Raw genomic sequence first — 6,847 nt, forward strand, 5'->3', positions numbered from 1 at the left:
CAAATATATGAAAGTCATTTATCCTGTCGATTATAGATGCCCGTCTCACATATTACCGATATATGAGTTTTTTATGCCCAAGACTTAATTCTAAAAGTGGGAAAATTACTCACGCTTGCTAAGAATAGTTCCACTACAGATAATAAACTCAAAATTTGTGTTGAGTCAATTGTGTAACGGTGGAGATGTACCATGTACTCTTGATAAATGTTGTTCAGTTTATTCTTAACAACTAATACCTGTCATGTCAGTTTAAAAACTGGCACGAACTAACCTATCTCGTCTCATGGTTAGCCTTAATACTCGGCAGCTCTAACCTGTTCTCCTCCCTTATCTTAAGCTTCACTTCTGTTAGAATTTTTGGTTTATATTCCATTGCAGTGTTTCTTCCATAAATAGGCTAATTCGTCAAGCTTTTTAAGGCCAATTTAGTAGCTTTTCAGGCAGAATATGCCAGCAGTAGATCACCTAGAATTAAGATTCGATAGCACATGTACCAGAACGTTGTTTGTTGCATCCGTGTTTAACTGTCGTTTAGAAAACCAAATTGAGATTTTGAAATTATGGAGTTTGAGTTGAGATAATACATGAGTCGATCACAAACCAAACGTTCGAACACCCTGCCAATAGTGGGGAGGATGGAAATTGGCTGTAGTTTTTAGGGAAGTTTCTTTGGCCTGTTTTAAAGATTTTTAAGGATGGACTTAGAGCCGATGTAAAAACAGTCTGAGAAAGTGAGTTATTAAAGAGTGCTGTAAGAGTTGTTGAAGGAAGGCTACCCCAAAAGAAGGGCTCATACCGTAAACATATGTTACTGAGTTGAGCAGCAGCGTATACAACTTCAGCACACGTGGCCGGACGAAGAATGAGGTTTAGTCGTATTTACAAAGTGGAAAAGAATGTGGATCACTCTCGACACAAACTGCAAGAGACAAACTGTCAGAAACAAGAAAATTATTGAACGCTTCAGCAATTGCACTGGGTTGGTTTAGAGAGTGTTTGCTAATGGACAATGTGTTAATGAATTTCTTATTACCCCTTTTCTTATCAGAAAAATCTGAAATTACCTCCCACACGGCCTTACTCTTATTTTCGCTTTTTGTAATGTGAATTTCAGAACATGAAGGTTTAGCAAGGGAAATGAGGTGACGATATTCACTCTTTTTTTAGTATACATAAATGAAATAAAACATTTTTAGGATAGTCACGCTGCAACAGTCTTTAAGCTCCTCTTTGACTTTTTGAATACTATCTCTCAGCCATTTAGGATGTTGTTTCCTACCTATGTTACATTTCACTAAGGGAGAGGCTGCGTTAAAGAAGCTCCCAAATATTCCATAAAAATTATGTGAATTGCACATCAACGTCGTTGGATGATAAAATTTTTTCCAATCTGCGTTACTTATTAGATCATAAACTTTCGTATATTTCCCTTTGAAAAAAATCGTCTAGATTTAGGAACTCCACAGGATGCATTCGGAGAAACAGAGCAGAAAGGGACTAGAGTTAAAAGGTGGTCCTCGTGTTCCGACAAACAAGTACGCACGACGGTATCCAAAATCAATTCAGGCTTAATGTTAGTGATCGCATTGTCAATACAGGAACCATCGTTCACCGAAGGACGTGTTATTCCTTTAAAAATGATCCTTAAAGAGAAACTGTCAATAATATCCTTTAGAACAAGGAAAGTTTCCAACTGACTGCACCCAGAAGTGGACATTAAAATCACCACAAACAATGACCCTGGATTTGTTGGTAATGATGATGCGAAAAGCGTCCTCAAATCTGTCAAAGCAAAACTCAGAATCTCCATCCGGTAGACAATAAACGGCCATGACTAACAGAATACACAGTCTGTCACTAGAATCTGGAGTGAGTCAATGCTCAGACAGACAATCCATGTCAATGTAGAGACGGTGTAGTACTGTTTCAGTTGTGCCAATTTTATTTGTGACTACACATTCTGATGTAATATATTTACGTTTGAGTTGATAATTTGTTTTTTATGGGACAAGACCTCCCTACAAAATGATTATGAATATTGAAGATGCTTGTCCGAGCTATTAACACAGTCATATATTTAAACCAGCCTGCAAGTTTATTACGTAATAGGGGTTTTCCTGATTTATTTAAGTGCAGACCACCCCTTACAAAATATGTTGGTGTAAGAAAATGATTTAGTAACAATAAAAGGGATCGAGCTGTTGACTAACAGCAAAAATAGCATAATGTTACATGTACTGATCTTAAACCACGTCAATGACGTTAACTTCGATAAAAAAGATACTTCTGTTAATACAAATTTACATGGAAATGTGCTGCTCAGATGTGTTAATGTGTTAATCTTTTAGGCGTGAGCAATATCCTGACTAGATAAGTGTTTCCCAAATGATCTCAAGCGATCCAGAACGTGCAGCATTGAAGCGCCAGGGTAACAGTGTTCCAGAACTTCACGATCGCGCAAATGTGGCTACAACAGGGACTCCAAGTCTCTTGCATGTCTATCACCACACAACATGCGGTTACTCGTATGTTTGAGCAAGGCCTGAGTTGCATCCGCTGTATTCCTGATAGGTGTTACATTTAGTAAAGAGGTAACAGATTTAGTTTGGTATTTAGATTGGTAAAATTTAGTTTGGGCTTTTGCATTTTTATTTCCTCATACCCACAACTGAACCTATCTGATTGCTGGTGAATTTTTTTCAGCGCGTGTGGAATTTATTGAACTTTAATATACTATTTATATGCCTTGAAACTCGTTCGGCCACCTTTTAATTACAATCAGATATTGAATCGAAGTGGAGATACTGCCCAGCAATTAGATCGATGACCAGTAGGCTTCAATGAGTCCCATCAGTGTTGTAGGGTCAGAATAACACATAATAGCATCAGTGTTGTCTTCACATCCAGCTCGGCATTGCTTATCGGAGCGACGATCAAGTTCATCCTTCTGAAATCAGCTAAGTCCTCACTCACCAGGTCAACGTCAGAAGATATTCTTATTCCCAAACACTTGCTTGGCGTGAGAAATAAGGTGCCTTCGGATTTTAATTCCTCAATACCTGCCCAGACCTCATCGTCGGCAAGCATTCTGTTACTGGTAACATTTATTGACTCATCTGAATTAAAGGTTGGTAATAATGACTCTTGTAGAGAAGAGTCAATATTGCACAATCACCTGGATCGTCTACAGGGATACTATGGGGGAGCCGGCACTGAAAGGCACTTGAGCATAACTATGAGGTATTATTGGAGCAGCATATATTTGACTGAATTTGGATCTCACAATCCACCATTTCTAACTTGGTATGACAGTAATGCAATAAATGAACAGATATTGACAAGAAGTGGCTCACTGTAAAGTGACTTTTGATATGAACCTGTACGCTCATTTCTTAGTTTTAATCTAAACAACTGTAATTTATCGAACCACCAATTGAGGTGGAAATAGCGCTGATTCTCCATATTGAACATGACTTTAACTAGTCACAGTCTACGATGTGTTGATAAGATGTGAAAATGTGAATGACTGAGTATACCAGATAAGAAATTTTCTCTTTTAATTTAGTTCGTTTGACAAGATGCAAGTTCAAATAACTCATGCCAATAACACAGGTAAATGGCCTTTGTTTGGCCTTTTTGTTAATCGGTACAACCAATAATGAAATTTGGATTAGCCCATTATAATTAAATATAAATTTTGTAAATTCACAGTATTTGCCTAGTTGCTCATCACAAGCTGCCGTCTTTAGTGTAGGCTACATGATGCGTATGAAGGTGGCACAAAACTGATTTATTCTAAAACGAATTTTGAATGAAAATGCAATTTATTACAAACAGTAATTCAGTCAGTTTTATTGTACTTATAAAAGAAAGAAACACATTTACAATATATCATAAAATAAAAGAATGTTGCATGTCATGGCATAGTATATAAAAAACAATATATTAGTCACGTGTTCTTATTTTTAGTATTTTATATACAAGTTGTATATTGCATGAAGTTGTAAAATATGTACACTAAAAAATCGATAAAAAATAGCTACGGTCTGCTGAAGTTACCACACTAGTCTACTCATTACATATTATGTTCCCCTAAAAGACATTTTATAAAGTCATTTTCAACATATTGGCCAAATGCGCAAAATTATTCACAGCTTTTTAAATCTGAAGTCGGATAATCTAGTGTAATTTGTTATATAACAATTAATAATAAAACATCATGCATGTAGGACGATTCTACGAAGTTACACTGAAGAAGACACATCGTCTTCACGTTTTTACAATGATCACCTTACAAATTAGTTTAATAATCATAAACGATACAACGGGAAATAAGTTTTAATTTATATAGAAGAAGAAAAGCTTTCAAAAATATAGTAATACATTCATATTAACTTAGTTGAAGCATATTTAAATATAAGTAGTTAAAAATATTTGTAATTATGATTATATTATTTTAATTGTAATTTGTTATTACTTCTTAATTTATTATGAATACACTTTTAGCATTTATTAATAAATTTTTGCACAGTATAGTGTATTAAATAAAACGAAAACTGTTTATTTTCCCAAAAATAGTACAATAAAACACATGCATGTATACATATACACGTATTGCAACACACGTATACACATACATGCAATGCCTGAAATCTTGTATCAGAGCGCAACTATGCGATCCATATACTTAGTTAATTATTTCTCATTATATAAACCTTGTAAAAATTGTACTTAAATCTACTACAATTTGAAAGAAGAATAGTAATATAATTGGGAAGAGTCTACATGCGCGTTGGGCTTTTGTGTAGGCTCTGGTCGTGAATATTGGAACTTAAAATTTATATTAGGACAAATGTTATTATAAATAAAAAAAATTGCAGTTTTGTATTTTTAGATTATTAAAGGGTTGTAGACTTTATTTTTAACCCGACTGGGTGGCAATGACAACGGCGACCACAACAGGCAATTGATGAGTCACATCGATAATGATACATAACCGAGTATAAATCTAGTTTTTCAGCACTGTAGTTTCAAAGTATTAACTATGGTGATTATAGTGAAGGACAGACCGAACAACAATAAAAAGTGAGGAAGGGTTAGAAGTTCAGCGATAACAAGGGACAATAAGTATATCGACTTCTTCGCCATCTAACGATAGTGACTTATCCTGCAGCGTTTTTTAAACAGTTAGGTAATTAGGTGAAGATTAGGTAATTTAAACACATCAGCAAAGTTGTAATTCAAACACACGTTACGGTAGAAAACATTAGAAAATGTAATACCGACTTGCTGCGAGTATCGTGTGTTATGAGTATGAGTTGTCAATGTAAAAAGAGTATGAAAATGAGTCTATAAGTAAATAAGAATTATTTTGACAGTTGTCTTACTGTCATTTTTTGCCTCGAAGAAAAGTAATTATGAAGAATATGTTTTACTCTTAAAGATCATTATTTTTAATTTTTTTTTTGTAAAATTGTAATAATTAATGGCTGAAGAATAGTTTTGAAATTGGTAACATAGACTAAAATACCAAATGAAAGTTTGGATTGAACGAAAGAAAAATAAGCTGTTTTAATTTCCTTATCTGCTGAAAACTTTTCGTAATTGTCTGAAGGAAAAAAGGAATTGCGGATTTTATTTTTCATTTATACTACAAGAGCATTATTTATAAAACAATATTATAACAAATCAACAAGTCACTGATCATAAGTCATATAACAGGCTCCCAGTTTTGTTTAGTTTGTAAGGACCTTTAATTCGTTTTCAGCATGTTCAACTTCATATTTCCGTACAATGTTCAGTGTTGTATAATAACACACATATAACATGATTTGTAAATGTTCCAGCAGGACGGCTTTCAAATAGCTTAATGTTGGAAAATGTGTAAAACAGCATTATAATCCGTCTAAAATAGATACAATGTACAATAGGAATTCGGAAGATGATTCAGAACAATCATATAGTTTAGTGGTGTGAATGTTCGTGCGAAAGCACTTAGGTTAGGACGGCTACGACCCCACGGCTCGGCTGACCGAAAAAAGCTATCCTAAATTGATTTTTAAACCCACAGTTTTCAAAATCGTTTGAGTCGTTTTTTGGACATGGGCTAAAAGTTATATGACGCTAGATGTTCAATAGAGGGTGTTCATTGATTAAAACAATTATATATTACGGAAGCCGATATTGTACTGATGAGCGAGCGCCCGAATAAACGAAGCTGCAAAAGTAATTCAGCAAATATCAGCTCTGCATTTTTCTTGAAGGCGTCAATAGTTTCACCGAGTTTGCGTAAACAGGCCAAGAAGAACCGAAGCGCTGCGCCGTGAAACCAACCGTGAGGATACAGTATGTGCCGTAATTTAATGTAAAGAGTGAGTTGTTACAAATATTTGGGGGTAATATTCGACAATATGTCTAGCGTCACCTTCTGGAGGTCTTCACCATAAACGAATCAGACTCTGTTTACGTTCAATCTACTTATTATTGCATAGGGTAGCGCTTATAAGTAAATACTGAATTCAGTTATATATCTTAAAAAGCCATCCGGAAAGGCCCACAGGAGGATTTTGGTGATACTACCAGAGTTACTATATGGATGATAGACTGTTGTTTATCAGGGTATTGGTTTCATTTATGTATACAAATCTTAAATAGGTGAACACTAATAAATAAATCTTTGCCTTTGAGGTCTGATAATACTGATTTATTATTACTCTCTGAAGCCTGGGACAAATATCGCTAACTGACTTTTAACTTACAGAGGCTTTTGTAAACATAGTCCTAATCTACTTTATATCCTGAACATTTTTTTTCTGATATCCCAATCTTCCCCAATAATTTTTGA

The sequence above is a fragment of the Homalodisca vitripennis genome, chromosome X (genome assembly GCF_021130785.1).
Source record: "Homalodisca vitripennis isolate AUS2020 chromosome X, UT_GWSS_2.1, whole genome shotgun sequence".
Taxonomy (NCBI): Eukaryota; Metazoa; Arthropoda; class Insecta; order Hemiptera; family Cicadellidae; genus Homalodisca; species Homalodisca vitripennis.